General features: G+C 38.8%; 1 protein-coding gene across 1 annotated transcript in view; it reads left to right on the top strand.

Annotated features, from left to right (window-relative positions):
• The window catches only part of ADGRL3 (adhesion G protein-coupled receptor L3), a 436,049-nt gene that overhangs the window by 61,722 nt on the left and 358,191 nt on the right, over nt 1-16,136 (top strand). The window contains exon 4 of the mRNA XM_088138611.1: nt 5,143-5,270. The gene's annotated coding sequence lies outside the window, so the exon portion shown is untranslated. The remainder of the gene's footprint in view (nt 1-5,142; nt 5,271-16,136) is intronic.

Genomic DNA, 16,136 nt, shown 5'->3' on the forward strand with positions numbered 1-16,136 from the left:
AAAAATTCTGATCAATTATTTTGCTTTCAAATGTGAATCTTCAATATAGACAATTCAAAGCTTCTTGTTTCCTTTCTTGTGCCCTAATGGTGTGCTGGGAATTAAAGCTGCCTCTCAGAGGGGCCAACTGAATATAGTTTACACAATAGCTACTCGCCTCTTTATCCATGTGGGAATCCACTCTTCAAAATCACTCACCAACTACACTGGCTGAAATGGAAACAAAAGCAGCACAGATGAACGAAATTGGGACGGGGCAGATGGACATGTCTTTTGCTGGACATATTAATTAGTTAATTGCTGATGTTAAACGTACTTATTTTTTAAAAAAAAATAATACTAGGGCTCTTAGGGTGTTTTTATAGTTTTAGTCTTATATATTTTAATTATTGTGTTTGCATTTTTTTTAACAAAAATTTTATTTTACTATTTTACTCTGTGGTAAACTGCCTTGAGCAAAGCTGTTTATAGAAGAGCAGCATACAGATTTAAACAATAAAATAAATATCTCTGTGCCGTACACTCTGAGAAATACTCAGTATTCTTATTCAAATCTTGAAATTTCTACTCTGGTATAGACACCACGTCTGCCCTTCTGTTGGTTTAAGTATCCAGGACTTCTGGACAAGAAAGAGTCACTTTATGATACAGTGAACAATACGGCAATTGAGTGATAGATGTAGAGGGAAAGACTATAGTGAACAATAAAATTGTCTGTATATCAATGTCCTTATTTATTTATTTGAAATAATGCCTTTGAATGGACACCTTTCCCAAGCATAAATGCATACTACTGTAGTCATGAAACTCCTATGCGGAATAAACGTTTGCCTTTTCTTCAGAACAGATCTGTATCCACTCTGTATCCACATCTGTTTCTGTGAGTGTGCCCACGTTGAGAATGAGTGAAAGGCAGGAACAAGTGTCGGGTGTTAGCCTGAGAGAGAGAGACAAGGAACCAGGTTCTGTCTGACCACACTTGTCACCTAAGCAGTCCTGCTTTACCACATGTATTTTAACTACTGTATAATTTAGTAGTTCATCCAGTATTTCTCAACCTTGGCAACTTTAAGATATGTGGACTTCAACTTCCCATGGCTGGCTGAGGAATCCTGGGAGTTGAAGTCCACACATCTTAAAGTTGCCAAGGTTGAGAAACACTGAGTTCATCTATTCAACTCCTAGGATAAACATAACTTGTGAATGCAAAGTTATACTAAGAATATTCCTGTTTTCATAATTAAAGGTTATGTGTTAATAGGGAAGCTATTTGTGTGTTTGCGTGCACATATCATGTACTATTCTCTCTTTATTTTTTAGCCAAGTGTTTAATCAGCCAATCCTATTTAATTTGTTCTATTTGCATTATGAAGTTTAATTCTCCAACACTGTTATCGGTGTTGCGCAAGTATGCATTATTTATCAGCAGTTGGCTCAGGACAACAAGAACATTTTTGTCCATTCTGCATGATCTTTTTAGACAATGCTACAGTTGCAAATGAAAGATAAAAGTTTTAACATTTCATTCCAGATTTTGATTACATTTTTCTAAGTATTATAATACCAGGGTTTAGCCAAAACTTTATTCTTTCTTTTAAAAAACCCTTCTGATACAGATTTTAATTTAAATTTGTCTAAGAATTAAATTATATTGACAAAAATATGTTGTAAGAAAAAGAACTAAGATTCAATCTAATCAGAAGATTGTTAGTCTAAGGCGATGTCATCATGGAAGTCACTGGTTTGCTTTGAGCTGGGCCCTTTTTCTCAGCCCAGTTTACCTTATAGGGGCATTATGAGGAAAAATGAATAAGGCTATGAATGCCATCATATATTCTTGTGAAGAAAGGCAGAATGTAAATAAATAAATGTCCATCTGCAGGAAGGTTTTCCTTATGGAAGAATGTATAGAGAACTCTTCTGTGAGCATACATGGGTCTTTCAGTTGATTAAACCTCTGCATTGAATGATTTGACTGCTGAATTTGTGCATTGGTCCATATAAGATCTAGTATAGAGGCAATATAAACAGTTTTTTTTCTTGACTTTTATATCTAATGATTTTTTTATTAGTACTGCTATGCAATTATTTGTTGACCAGACTATATAAACCAGCCAAACATACAGAATACATTTTGTATGTCAAAGCAGTTGGCAGTATTGAGCAGTACCAAGTATGCCTCCAGGTTATTAGAACTAAAATGATATTAAATGGTTTCTGAGGTGCAAAAAGGTTAATTCAAGGGGAGTCAGCAAGAAAACCATCCTGGCGGAAAACATAAATGCATTTTTTAATATTTAAACAGTGTCATTCTGCAGCCCAAAACAGCAACAATTGTCAAATGAAATCTACTCCTAAGAATTAATCAAAATGTACTACATAGCACAGATCTAGAAGACGATTTCCTTCAGAAACCATTCCCACTGAAATGGTTGCCTATCTTACTTTTTATTCAATGACTAGCCTATTATCATGGATAATTTTTATAGTTCCGGTGTCCTTTTAGATGTTTGTAAGTTGCTTTTTCCCTCAATCCCCTTGACTGCAAGTATCACTGTAGAAATTGCAAAATTAGTATTTCCTTTACAAAACAAGTTTCTTTGATTTCATATTACAGAGGAAAGAAAACAATCTAGTTTGGTTAATAAAGGGCAAAACTGCATGACCTTGTTAAAAGGATAAACAACGGGATAAGCTCACACTAAGTGATGTGTTAAGGGACCCACAACCTACCTATCTCCTTCCTTCCTTCCTTCCTTCCTTCCTTCCTTCCTTCCTTCCTTCCTTCCTTCCTTCCTTCCTTCCTTCCTTCCTTCCTTCCTTCCTTCCTTCCTATCCCATCATTGCTGCCACTGACCCATGTTTTGACTTCTCCCCTATCTATATACAGTATGTTTCTCCAGGTTCCATTATAATTTCTTGAAGAATACATGGTAAACTCTCATAGTGTAGTCATTCCATCTTCCCAATAGAAATGCAGCAAGGAATGTCTACCATCATTTTAAGCTGAAAACATACAACTAAGGATGCTGCACCATATTTCCTCAAGGTCATTAGTGTTAGTTAACCTCAAGCTATCTCTTGTCTGGTAACAAGAGATTTCTTTTTACACTGCCAGTTCTGACCAAAGAGTGCTGTTATGTTATGGATATGACCAGTTTTACCAGACAGTAAGTCATTCTGTCATGGAGAAAATAACACCAACGTGACGGCACATAATCACGGTCATTGTCAAGTCTCTCTATGAGTTATTACATAATTTTTTGGGTGGCATTGATAGCACAGGCCCCAGACTTCCCAGAACAGTTCCACTGGAGGAGATGTAGGATACAGTGGTGGCAGAAATACTTGGTTGTTGTTGTCTGTTATCATCACTATAGAATAGGCTTGAAGAAGAATTCTTTACCTCCATCCATTGTACGGTACTCATTTTGAGTATGCTGCTGCCATAGTGTTCTGCTGTCCCTCTTATTTCATTGCCTCTAGGTTCCTAGTAACTGAAGGATCCATGCAAGCTCTGTTCGTTTAGAGAGGCCACTTAGAAAACACGTGTCCACTGCTTGAACTAGCTCCATGTGACACATAGCTAAAGCTGCCACAAAAACTCTGAGCACTTTTTAAAAAATTGTAGAGCCCTTAGGAACCATTTGGACTCATTGGTCTTTATAGTCAAACTGTTCTAACTGGCCCAATGCTGCGGAGTGAGAACGCAAAATCAAAACTGTTACTGTACATATGTCTTGTAATGATCAGGAAATCCAGATGAGGTGGCCTTAGCATAAATTAAAGCCCCCTAAAGGGAACATCTGGGCGGGTCCTCAAAACCAAACATATTATATCAGTGCCCTCAGATAGCAGGAACGTAGGGCAGCAGAATAGGGAATATATCAATCCCTAATCCCTAAAACCCTAATCTGGCAGGTTGCTTTCTCCACACTATATGAAATTACACACACACATACACGTATACATACTTATATGATATAGAATGATATGATAGAATATGCGTATACAATTCTGCTTAACAGTAGAACAGGACAATCCACCAACTTTTATGGAAGCTTCTTAGCTTCTTAAATATGCTAAAGTTTGGTGAATTGGCTTATATTATGATAGTGTTTATATATTCTTTTGCTGTCTCTGTTGTTACTGATTCCATCTCTATGGGCTAGAATTCAGCACTGAAATCTGACAATGCGTGAGCAAAAAATAAACTTGTTCAATAAATCTTTCTCTTGCTTGATCCTCAAAACATCCCCATGTAACCCCTGAAAAGTTTCCCTGGTAGGTTAAGAGATCTACAGATATTGTGGACTGCATCTTTTAAGTCTGAGTAGGAGAGAGAAAAACCAATCTGTTGCAACTGAGATGCAGTATTTCTTACTTTCATTAAGACCATGATAGAAATATACCCAGTCTCTCCATTCTTAGTTGTTTAATTGAGGTGGGCATTGTTGGGGGCTTTTCAGAACCAATATAGATCTAATGGCATTCATATTATTTGACTCTCTACATTTGGGATTTTTGAAACATTTAGTAAGGGAAGACTAGTTAGATTAAGGCCATGCTACCCACACAATTTGAATCAGATTTCTCTCCTCATACCTGCTACTAAAGGGCATGAAAGAGAAAGAAAATGATATCAATGTGAATTTTCCTTCTATTATAAACTGCTGGAGAGGGTGGGGGAGTCTAATCAGGGCAAAGGATAGTCCCTTCTCTGTCCCACCCCTTCTTTTGCACAGGAAATACACACAAAGCCAAACGATGTGAATGTTGCACCTAGTTTTCACTTCAGAGTATTCTCTGGTGGTGGGACTGAGAGGGAATCTATATGAGAAAAGTTGTTTGGATATGTAAGCCCCTTTAATTAGAACTAAAGTGGATTTTTGTTGAAACAGTCATTAAAAACATGAGCTTCCATGTGATTTCTGTGTAACATTTACCTTGGCCTTCAAACACCCTGAATTACATGAAGTTGTTAGAATGAGTGGGAAACAGATATTTGGCCAAGATGTCGGCATAATTAGCTGCAACCTCTGCTCCTGTTGATTTTGGCTTTATTTTCATCTAAAGAGTTGTGCATTTAGATTGATAAGCAGGTGACTAATCTTTGTTTTTATTGATCTTATTGGGAAATAGCTCATAGGTTGTCTAGATGCCTTCAAAAAGAGGAAAATCCAAAACTGAGAAGCAGCCTCCATCACAGCACAGCGGTGGTGGCAGCAGTACCATCTTCTCCTTCATCCACCGACGAAGAAGATGAAAGGGTAATGTCTTATTTTAAACAAATGAATAAAAATATTACTGTAAATATAAAAGAATGGCAGTTTGGAGAGAGATACTTGAAGTGTCTGCTGATTAATTCCAACCAGAATTAATAAATTAGAAAGCAGCAGCTCCCAATTAAAGGACAAGCAATCACCTACTAAAACGCTATAACAAATTTACAGAAAGCTAATCAAATGTTACAAACCAAGCCTACATACTTGGAAACACAATCATACTAGAGGAATATATTTAAAAAAAATAGCACTGCAGAAGATATAGAAAACTGTCACCACACTGTCTTTACTGAGTTCTTCTTGTATGAGATACCTGGTTTACTGATGGACTTTTCAGTCTGAAATATGCATGGCTGACCAGGTCCCCTTCCCCCTTTAGAACAAGAATAAATATTCTTGGATCTTTTTTTGTTTTGTTCTTAAGATTTACAACTAAGGAGACCTACTTCTACATCATGGTCTCTGTGATTCATCCACATCAGCTCCGGGGCTGAGAAAGTCCTACTCCAAACTTCTAAAGCTTAAAGAATGGTTTGAAAAAGCATATGACAATACCTACCCTGTAGCTTCAGGTTCACAGCATCTGCAAACCTTCAGTTTGTTTTTGACTGCCACAACATTTGCACATTTGACCTTGAGCAGATTATCCTCTTGTTTTATCAACTTTGTTTAATTTTCCTTGGTTTTTTTCCTTCCTTAATCTTCTTTCAACCCTTATTTAAATTTCCTTAGAAATCTCTGTCAGGACACTGGATCCTCTCATTGCAGGCGTTTGTCCTTATGGCCCTAAAGGCCTCCTTTTCTAAGTGCCAGAGTTACTAGAGCAAACTGTTGCTCTTGATGAGCCTAGACCATTTATGTCTTGTCTTTGTGAAAATCTAGCAGGAGACACTCTTTAGCACTGTCAGACATTTACAAAACAGGTTTGTTGTAATTGTTCTTCTTATTTGTGAGCCACTCTCTGGGAGCAGATTTCAAGAGAAGCTTCTGAAAGTACTGTGGTCCTCCCAGCCTCTTATTGCACCTAAGCAATTGGCTCCCTTGTCTCTTTAAGAGATCAATCAAATTCTCTACTACCCACAGAGGATCCTTCGATCTCAGCGATTGGCATCAAGGAAATTGTCCTCTAAGGTTTCAAAGTCTTTTAAGAGGGCTGCCCCAGCTGCTTTTAACCAGAGCAACCAGAAAAAAAGGGTTTAAGATCATGTTGCCTCCCCGACTTCAGTTCCAGCAGCCTCTTAGACCTTGATGGTCCCTGTTATGCCTATTTGGGAACCATCTGGCTTACATTCAAGGTATGTGACATAATTAACAACTTTGGGTTCTGTGGAGTCCTTGGGGTTCCCTGAACTTGGTTCTTTTCTTGCAAACATCCTCAGTGGATGTTACCTAGCCGGATCATGAAACGTTTGCAAGAAAAGAACCAAGCTCAGAGAACCCCAAGGACTCCACAGTTCAACCCTGAACTGTACATATTCACCTCTATTGGTACTTTGGGTTCTGCTGATCACTTTGCAGGTTTACCATATTGATTTCTGAACTAAGCCCTCAAAAACATCACCCTGTCACCTCCAAGGCATTTCCAGAGTTATGGCAAGAGGTTTGCCTCCTTCTACAAAAGTGGAAAGGGAGAAGGTCCCTCTGTGGGGCTGCACTCCCAGCTTCTTTTCTAGGTGCTTTACTGTACTTACAGAGGATCACACTTATGTTGGCTTGTCTCAGCTATTTTTCTGAGGCACTTTCAGGATAATATTGATAGCTTCCATTCTTTCTCATTTACAGAAGTGGATGTGGTTTATGCCTAAATTTGTGGAGTGCGCACCTTCCCATACCTAGAATATCTTCCCATCATAGCGGATCCATTTACGAACTTAGTATTCTACCATTTGCTGTCTCCGAGCCCTAAGAACTTTCTTTCTAAATGTATAGCACATGTTATTACATTTCTCTGCTTCCAAAGTATTATTTTGTTCTGTAGTCTAAGTGCAGGTGGCTTCTACTTGCATTTTCCTTTGCTGAGCTATTTCAGCACATAGCTGAAGGCCTTCTGCCTCTACAGCTCCTTGCCCTCTAGGTCATTTATGAGAAGCCTTCCCTTCTTCCCCCACAGGTTATCCAATTCATACTAACAGTGATAGGCACTACCAAAGGAGCCATTTTCTGTGATTGCCATGATTTTGTATGCTTCAGGCACTTAGACAAAAGATCTCTCTAATGAGAGTCAGAGCCCACAGTGTGCTTCTGTTGCTAGAAAATATGGCAGCTTGCTTTGCCTGATTTTGGGTACAACAGCCCTGATACCTCTGTTCCTATTCTCTGAAAAAATGGACATAAGACAGCTCTACCTTCAGTTCTGCCCTGCTGGTGGAATCTCTCTGCTGGTAACGTTCAGTCTCACAGGATTGTTGCTTTCTGCACCATCCCCTCCGATCCTTGTTCTTACAAAAGACAACCATGGAGAGGTAGGGAGATCATCTCTGAATCCTCTGCACACTTTCTGCTAGGTCGGAGCATGAAACATTGTGAAACATCAACCAACATGAGCTTCTCGCAGTATGAAAAGCATCCAGACCTTCCAAGGCAGTTTCCATGGCCGGATTATTCAGACAGGACATCCGCAGGGGGTGGTATTAAAATGATAAGTGCAACTGGGCACTCAACCTTTTTTTACATGTCAGAAGTGGACAGGGCTTTGATCGCCCATCCTGTTGACACAGTTGGCCCTCCCCCCCCCCGCCACAGATGCCCCTGTATTTAAATTAGAAGATAACCACAAGGTAGCATAAAGTGCATGCCTCTTTTGCCCCTTACATTACAAGTTTGACATTGTTGTATCCTTCAGTCCATTTTCGTTTGACAGTTCAGATGCCTGGATGCAACAACATGCTCTCCAACAAGCCCACTTGTCCCAGGATGGCCATTCACAAATGGGAACTGCATCCACTGGTGATGGTTCTGATCAGATCTCATAGGGGCAACTTTAAAGTTCATCTGTTAGTGTTATGGAACAACAGGCAAACGTTGGCAGCGGGAGCAGGTTATATATCCAGTTTCTTCATGACACCTTCCTTTATTTTTTGAATGGACCCTGTTTTAACGTTTTTGCCCATTCCCTTAGTGACTCTGCATTCTCAATCTGTATTTGTGTGATTCTCAAGAGTTGTAGTTTACCCTGTTGCTCTGTGTTACCCTTCAGAATTATTTCCACCTTCCAAAGCAACCCAATGTCCTCTCCATCCATGAGGGACAAATCTTTCCTCCAGACCTGAATTCCCTCTACCATACAGCCTGGAGGATTCCACAGTCCCTCTGGGACATTATAGGACATGGTTATGTTGGAATTTTTTTCCTTTTATCCTTCATCACAAAGTACTTGTCAGGCTTCATTTAGCATCTGGAAAAGTCCAGCGAACCTTTGTGGATTCTTCAGAATGGGAGAGCAAGAGTGTAGAAAATTATCTATGATCAACCATTACTATGAAGGCTAGAGATAAGGGGAATTTCAAATCTCTTCTGAGTGGGTTGCATGGCAAGAGAGTATAAATGCTTTGAGAGCTGACCAGATATAAATTCTGAACTATTGTTCCTTCTTATTCAGAAATTTTCAAGTGTATTATATGACTACCATTCCCTAGGATATGATACAGATATATTTTCTAGCCACGTGTGTCCTTGTTGGGGACCAACACTATTCTTTTTTCTAACCCACTGGTGAAAAGCCTGGGACATCTTGAATCACCTGGTGTCTCCACAATTTCCAGCGTCTCCCTTGTTCTCTCTGTTAATGTCAGAATCTTTTAAGCCATTGGCTTGTTGTTGTTTAGTTGTTAAGTCGTGTCCGACTCTTCGTGACCCCATGAACCATATTGCGCCAGCCATTGGCTACTGGACCATTTCATCTCGTCTCATGGAAGGTAGCCTTTTATGATATTGGTTGTTAGTCTTAGGAGGAGATTCTCCCTTCCTTGTTTTTCATAGGGACAAAATACTCCCGTGCCCAGATGTTTCCTTCCTTTCTAAGTTACATAAGGATTGCTTATACTTTTTTTCCTAATCCCTCTGCAGTCTTGGAAACGTTGCTTCATTTTTTGAATGTGTGTCATACCCTCTCATTTTGATTGGACCACATGATCCATATAAAGGGTATGAGTTTCCTCTCCCTGGGTTTCTCCAAATGGATAGTGGCAAACATCAAGCTTTGCTATGAGCTGCTCAAATGTTGAGCTGCTATTCTGCTCAGCGCTCATTTCACAAGAGCAACAGCAGCATCGATGGTCCTCCTTGAGTGTATTCCCCTACCTGAATTATACTGCACAGCCACATAGGCTCAGCTTTCCATCTTCATCCAGTGTTTTAGACAGAACTTTTCTCCTGGTGAGGTGTCATCCTCTAGGTAAGAAGCTTATTGCTCCAAAAGTTGTGTGAATCACAAAGATTGTGACAAAGAACTGATGACCAACCTATAAATGCAGTTCACTGAACAGTCATCTGTGAATCCACACAGCCTACCCTCCTACCCTGCTTGTTTTCAGATGATCTCACTGTTTCTCAAATCTATTGCGTTGGTCTTAGAAACTGAAAACATTCAGTGGGTGCTACACCTAGTCACATGGTATGCGTGTGAGATACAACGAACAATTCTATACGTTTTAGAGAATTCTAAATGGGCTCTGCAGAAATATATTACCTATGTGTGTGGATTCACAGTTGATAATTCAAAGAATTGTAATTATTGATTAATAAATAGTTCCTTAGAAAGCTCAGAAGCAGTGAGAGCTGACATGGGGTCTGGTAAGAGTCCAATACCTTTTCTAACCACAGGAAAAAGTTACGGCATGCCTCCTTCCATCCCAAAAAGCTGGCCAAAGAAAGAAATGTTCAGGATCTTATTAAATGTCCAGCTACATTTTCCATTTGCTACCAGAATACTTGGGAAAATATTCAGAAGCCTGAAGCTATAGAACAATTTCTGTCTGGCTTGGATCCGGCTCCATCTCTTTATGAGACTTAGAAGGGTGTTGAAAAAATGTTCAGCAGAAGTAGCATTCAATGTTTTTTTAATTAAATAACTTAGCTGGAGGAAGTCTCTGGGGAGAAGGAACATATTCATAGTTATCTGGATCAGAAAAAGTTAAGTTTTTTTAGGTGAGGGCTGAGTCCCCCCACCCCAGTTCCCCCCCCCCCTTTGGAGCTCTAACAGTAATTTCTCTTCTTTGAAGACTTTGTTCTGTAACTTTTTCCCCCTTCTCTATCTTTTTTGTTGTTTTTTTGGGAGATAAATATATATTTGGTTTTTTAATCCAGATTTATGGGCTATTCAAATTTGTAAATGTTGGTGTTTTAAAAGGTTATTTTTGCAATTGTGATATTTTTGAATTTGTATGCTTTGAACACTGTCTTTTGATATTTTGCCTGTGTGTGTATGTATATGTATATATATTTATATTTATATCTATATAGCTGTATCTATTTCTTGGAACTAGTGTGCTTTTGAAAGTGGGACCTGGGATCTAGATATAAGAATCAAGAGCATTTTTGTTTTTTACTAAACAAGCTTAAAGATAATGCATTTTTTGCAAGAAAGACATCTGTTGGAAGAGAATAAAGAGGGAGAGCCCCAATATTAATACATAAAGGTTTGACCCAAGCACACAGACTATACTGGTGAGCCTTGAGTCCTTATACAGAATGTGAAGAGTTGAGCTGAACTCCAACTTGTGTTGACAGAACCAGAATAAAAGTGTCACATTCTGCTAACACATGAGGAAACAAAGTTAAGGCTCCCAGCTGGCCATGTTCAAGAAACTGAGAGGTGAGAAAATGAATGAAGTCAAAAGTAATGTTAGCCTTCCCCCCTCAAAAGAGCTCTGGTAGGCAAAAAGTTTAGTGAGGTGATAAAGGTCATTCTGAGAACCTATCCCTCTGCTTAACTCACCTTATCAATCTCAATATATGGAACTAAAGTTGTCTGCAATAATATACAATCCCAGGATTATCCCAGAAACAACAGAAAAGCCATTTACTTGCAGAGTACTTTGTAAGGCTACAAAGTGCTTCGCAGGTTCCTAATTCAACTTAGTGCTTCAAAGCAGGTCCTTGTTTTGATTCCAAGACCTGTTTCAGTGAGGTGACTCAGTTGAATCTTTGTGAAATTGAAACATTCAAAGTTTTGCATAGCCCTAATGTCTAGTGCATCAAACTCAGAGATTACTTTTACTTAATTAATGTGAAGTAGAGGAAGAAATAATGTTAAAAGAAGTAGGATCATTCAATTACAGTGATTCCTACCTTTATTTCCTCTATCTAATACAAAAATCTGGGGAGCCAGGTAAAATTCCTATAGATCCTGGCACTGTTTTTGTAGAATGCCAGCTCAATCTCTAAGAAAAAATTATACTCATACACTTATTGGGATGAATGGGAAGAAGACCTGCTTGGGTTCACTTTCTGCCAATGGTGCGAATCATTAGTCAGATGTTGCAGTAGTTCAGAGAGGCACTATCTCCCATTCCAGGCCATATTTCAAAGTCATACATCTCATTCTGAATAGTGAGGTAAAGACAATGATTCCTTTGTGTACTGGCTGCCCTGTTTCCTGGCAAAGCCCCTAATAGCCTACATGGTTAGTCCCAGAGGTGTGGAAGAGACTCTATGGCTTTTGGTTTTGGGGAACTCCAGTTGCATACTAAGGACACTCAAACAGGTATGAATCAAAATTTTTTGGCTTCCATGGGCTCTAGACTAATAATTTCAGAAGCTATGGGCAGGTCATACTCTGAATCTGCTATTTGTTCTGAGAAGGGAAGCCCATATATGAAGGCCCTAGAAATGAAAATCTTGCCATGAATGGATCTATATCTGATGAGGATTTTACTATTGCAGCATATTCCTTTCTACTGGGGTAAGGGCAAAATTAGATTAAGTAATCTAGATTTCAAGCCGTTCTAGGTGAACTTTTCTTGAACCTGGCTGACCAACAGCTTGATGCCTAGGAGTTACCATGTCAAGTACCAGAAGACTTGGTATCCAAAGCTGGGGAAGAGTCCAATTTATAAGTAGTAAAAGGTCTTCTTGGTACTTCACATGGTAATTCTTCCATTATCCCTTGCAATGTGCTATATGGAACAATTGTGTGTGATGAAGTGTAAGGGCAGTTAGTTTGAGCAATCATGGTGCAGGTCCAAGACTGAATTGATTAAGTATGATGCTGGCAGTATCATAAGATCTCTTCCCTGACTGGAGTGTCATAGAAGAGTGGTTGGGGCTATTCCTGATTCCATCCATGAAGAATCACCAAGTTAATCCTTTTAGGTCATCAGAGCAATAACCCAATCTTTAATAGTTCTGGTAGCACACACATTCCATTAGCTATGAAAAGTTTGAATGGGGCTTCATAAATAAGACATCTCTGATTTGTACTGTACTTGCATTATTTGAATAATACTGTAACTTTGGTAGTTAATAAGACCTGTCTGAGCCAGTTAAATAGTTTATCTCCAAGGAATTAGATAAGCTCTTGGATCTATGTGTACACCTTCTGTTTGACAGTACAAATTCTGTGTGATATGTTGAAGGTGATAATGCAAAATTGGCCAGGACCATATATTATTTTACTGTTTTAATTTAAATTGTATGTTATTATTTTTGTGCATTTCCTATAATAGCAAAATTACACCACTGAAAGAAGCTTGGGCTGTTATTTTCATCAGTGGTGATATTGAATCTTTCTCTCTTTCTCTCCTTCCCTCTCTCTCTCTTGGCATTATAACTCCCTCTACTGATAAAGAGAAAATAGTGCAGCATTTGGGTTTTTTTTTAACAGATGGAAGAGCATCTTGAAGAGAGACGTTAGCAGAGTAGGGCCACCTTTTTCTGCTAGGCTTGAAACACCCATGCTGCCACTCAATCTCATTCAAACATTGAAATGCAAAGTGCAAAAAGAAAAAAGAAAAAAAAAGAATGTAAAAATTATACCCTATGCATTGTGAAGGGCTCAAAATCTTTGGGTTATGCCAAGCTGCTACATGCTGCACTGTTTGCACTCTTGGATTAGTGGATTATCTAAATCCTTTTCAATGTGGGTTTATATCTGGATCTACCATGGAGGAAATCCTAGTTCTAATGGATAATCTATGCTGGGAGAGGAAAAGTGGGAATATGATCCTGTTGCTGCTGCTGGATCTCTCTGGTTACCATTAACTCTGATATTTCTTTGGAGGTCTTGCCATAGTAGAGGTTGGAATTGCCTCTTTGCAGTGATTCCTTTCTCAACTCCGTTGGTGCTACCAGAAAATTGTACTGGGAGTTTTTGGTACATTCCCCTGGGAAATATCCTGGAAAGTCCCAAAAGGCTTCTTCTTGTCTCCCATGCTGTTAGTATCTTTATGAAACAATTGGAAAGGTTTAAAGCTAGTTGTCATCAATATCCTGATGATATTGAATTCCTTTCCTATGACTTCAGGATTGAGTAGCTCTGATGCCTCTGAATGTCTCCAGGCTATAAAAAGCTGCATATGATGGAATGAACTAATGCTAAATGTGGACAAATGTGGCTTTAAGAGTGATGAAGTTCAGGTTATAGAAGACATACCTGTTCTAGATGGACTGGACTTCCTCTTAAGGATCAGGTTTGCAGCCATAAAATTTTCCTAGATCCAGCATTAATGCTGGATAGCCACATAATACTAGCAGTAAGCAAAGCCTTTTAGCAGCTTCTGCTGATAAACCAGGTGCACCCTCACCTGGAGGAAAGAAGCTTGTCTTCAGTAACTCATGTCCTGGTGACTTCAGCATTTGACTTGGACTCTGTTCATGTGCTCTCCATGAATCAGGCTTTGAAGTCAATTCTAGAAGACTCAACTGTTCTTTGTAGGTGCTTACGTCCTTTTGAATTATGTATATTTTATATTTTAGAGTCATTTGGAAATTTGGAAATGACTGCAGATAAATAAATAAAATTGGAAAGATATCTGTTTTCTGTTAAATGCACAGGAGTCTTTATATGTTTGAATATGTATTTTTTGATTGGGAATGCCAACTGAAGGACTATTTATTATATTAGTCTATAGCAGTGTTTCTCAACCTCAGCAACTTTAAGATGTATGGACTTCAACTCCCAGAATACCCCAGCCAGCATGGGGAATTGTGGGAGCTGAAGTCCATACATCTTAAAGTTGCTGAGGTTGAGAAACACTGGTCTATAGGTTTATATGCACATGGTCATTTATATGTTTTGGAGAGCCAAGTGTAGGTTAGTGGTTAAAGTGCTAGAGTATGACCAGGGAGACCCAGGTTCTAATCTCCCTTTGGCATGGACTTTTGTTGGATAAACTTGGGCCAGTCACTTCCTCTCAGCCCAGATCAGCATCAGGCTCTTCAACAAGTTGGCTGATAACAAAAATCCTTTGTCACATCATGCATTGATAGCTTTGCTGTAAAAACTAGCTGACGTTTTTCTGTTTCTTTTCATTTTGATACCTATTTTAAATAACAGGAATCTATTGTAAATTTGTTTCATATTCAAGGACCTTTTCAAGGATGGAAAACTGGAGAACTCTAGTTTGTCTCCAGAACAATGACTAATGTATATTGAAATACCTTCATTTATCCTTATTTTGTCCTCATCCATTTACAGTTAAGGAGGATGTCCATTTATATAATTGTCAGGGCTCTCATCCCTCTTTCTTTTTAAGCACTGCCAATACCAAGATTCTGTAAGGGATATCCTTTGTTACCTCCAAGTCCGTTTTCATCCTTGCTAATACTTAAAAACAACCCCCCCCAAACAATTACCGCCATCTCCTTTGCTCCCTAGATTACAAATCCTCTAGAATGAATCAATCGTAGTGCACCCAGAGATTCTCCTTTGCACTAATAGAACCATATCATATGGAACAGGAACGCCAGTCTCCGACCTGGGGTGGGGAGGGAATACTTCAAGCAGGGGGATGGCTAGCCCCATAGTGGCCAGCTGTCTGCAGCCTGATTTTCTATCCTCTTGGATTTTCCTTTTTTAGTATTGTTCTTAATTCTGGATGTACTATGTATTTTATATATATTTATAGTTTTAATGTTTTTTGTAAGTCTCCCAGAGTCCCCTATTGTGGGGGAGATGGGCGGGGGAGAAATCCAACAAATAAATAAATAAAATAAATAAATCTCACCACCTAGGCTACGATGGCAATTAAATAATTTTAAAAGGAAGGATGTTAGAAAACTGCTTAGTGATTCTGATTCACTGATTGAAATTGTGAATTAGTATTTTTTATATTAAGCCCTATTCTAGAGAAGTATTATGCTGTATATTAGTAAATCACACTGACAGGATGTAGGCACATTATGAGCATTCAGCAGTAGATATTATTTCTTTTGTTTTTATGCTTGCCTCACTATTTATAAAGAGGAATTTACTATTTACTGTAGACTTCATTTACCTTAAGTGAGACTCCTTTAACAACCACCTTCACTGGCCAATGTCTTATTTGGAGTCATAGCAAATGTCAGATTTGGTTCAGACAGAAGATTGCTTTGAAATGCTTCAGCATAAAGCCCAAGGACCAAATGATCCTTCAACATATTCCTTTATTTATTGGATTTGATCCCACTTTTATTTTTGTACCACTCCAGGGGGCGTAAATAATGCTCCTGCCTCCTATTTTCTCCACAACAACAACTCCTCTGTAAGGTAAGTTGGGTTGAGACAGATTGACTAGCCCAAAGTCATCAGCTGGCTTTCTTGCCTAAGGGAGGACTAGAACGAAAACTAAAATTCATGGTCTCCCAGTTTCTAGTTCTTCACCTTAACCAGTACACTAAACTGGCTCTGAATACAAACAATGAAATCCCCAAATT

This window comes from Python bivittatus, unplaced genomic scaffold, assembly GCF_059951505.1.
Source record: "Python bivittatus isolate LINGU-HERP-01145 unplaced genomic scaffold, Pbiv_v1 ctg000270_np1212, whole genome shotgun sequence".
In the NCBI taxonomy this organism is placed as follows: domain Eukaryota; kingdom Metazoa; phylum Chordata; class Lepidosauria; order Squamata; family Pythonidae; genus Python; species Python bivittatus.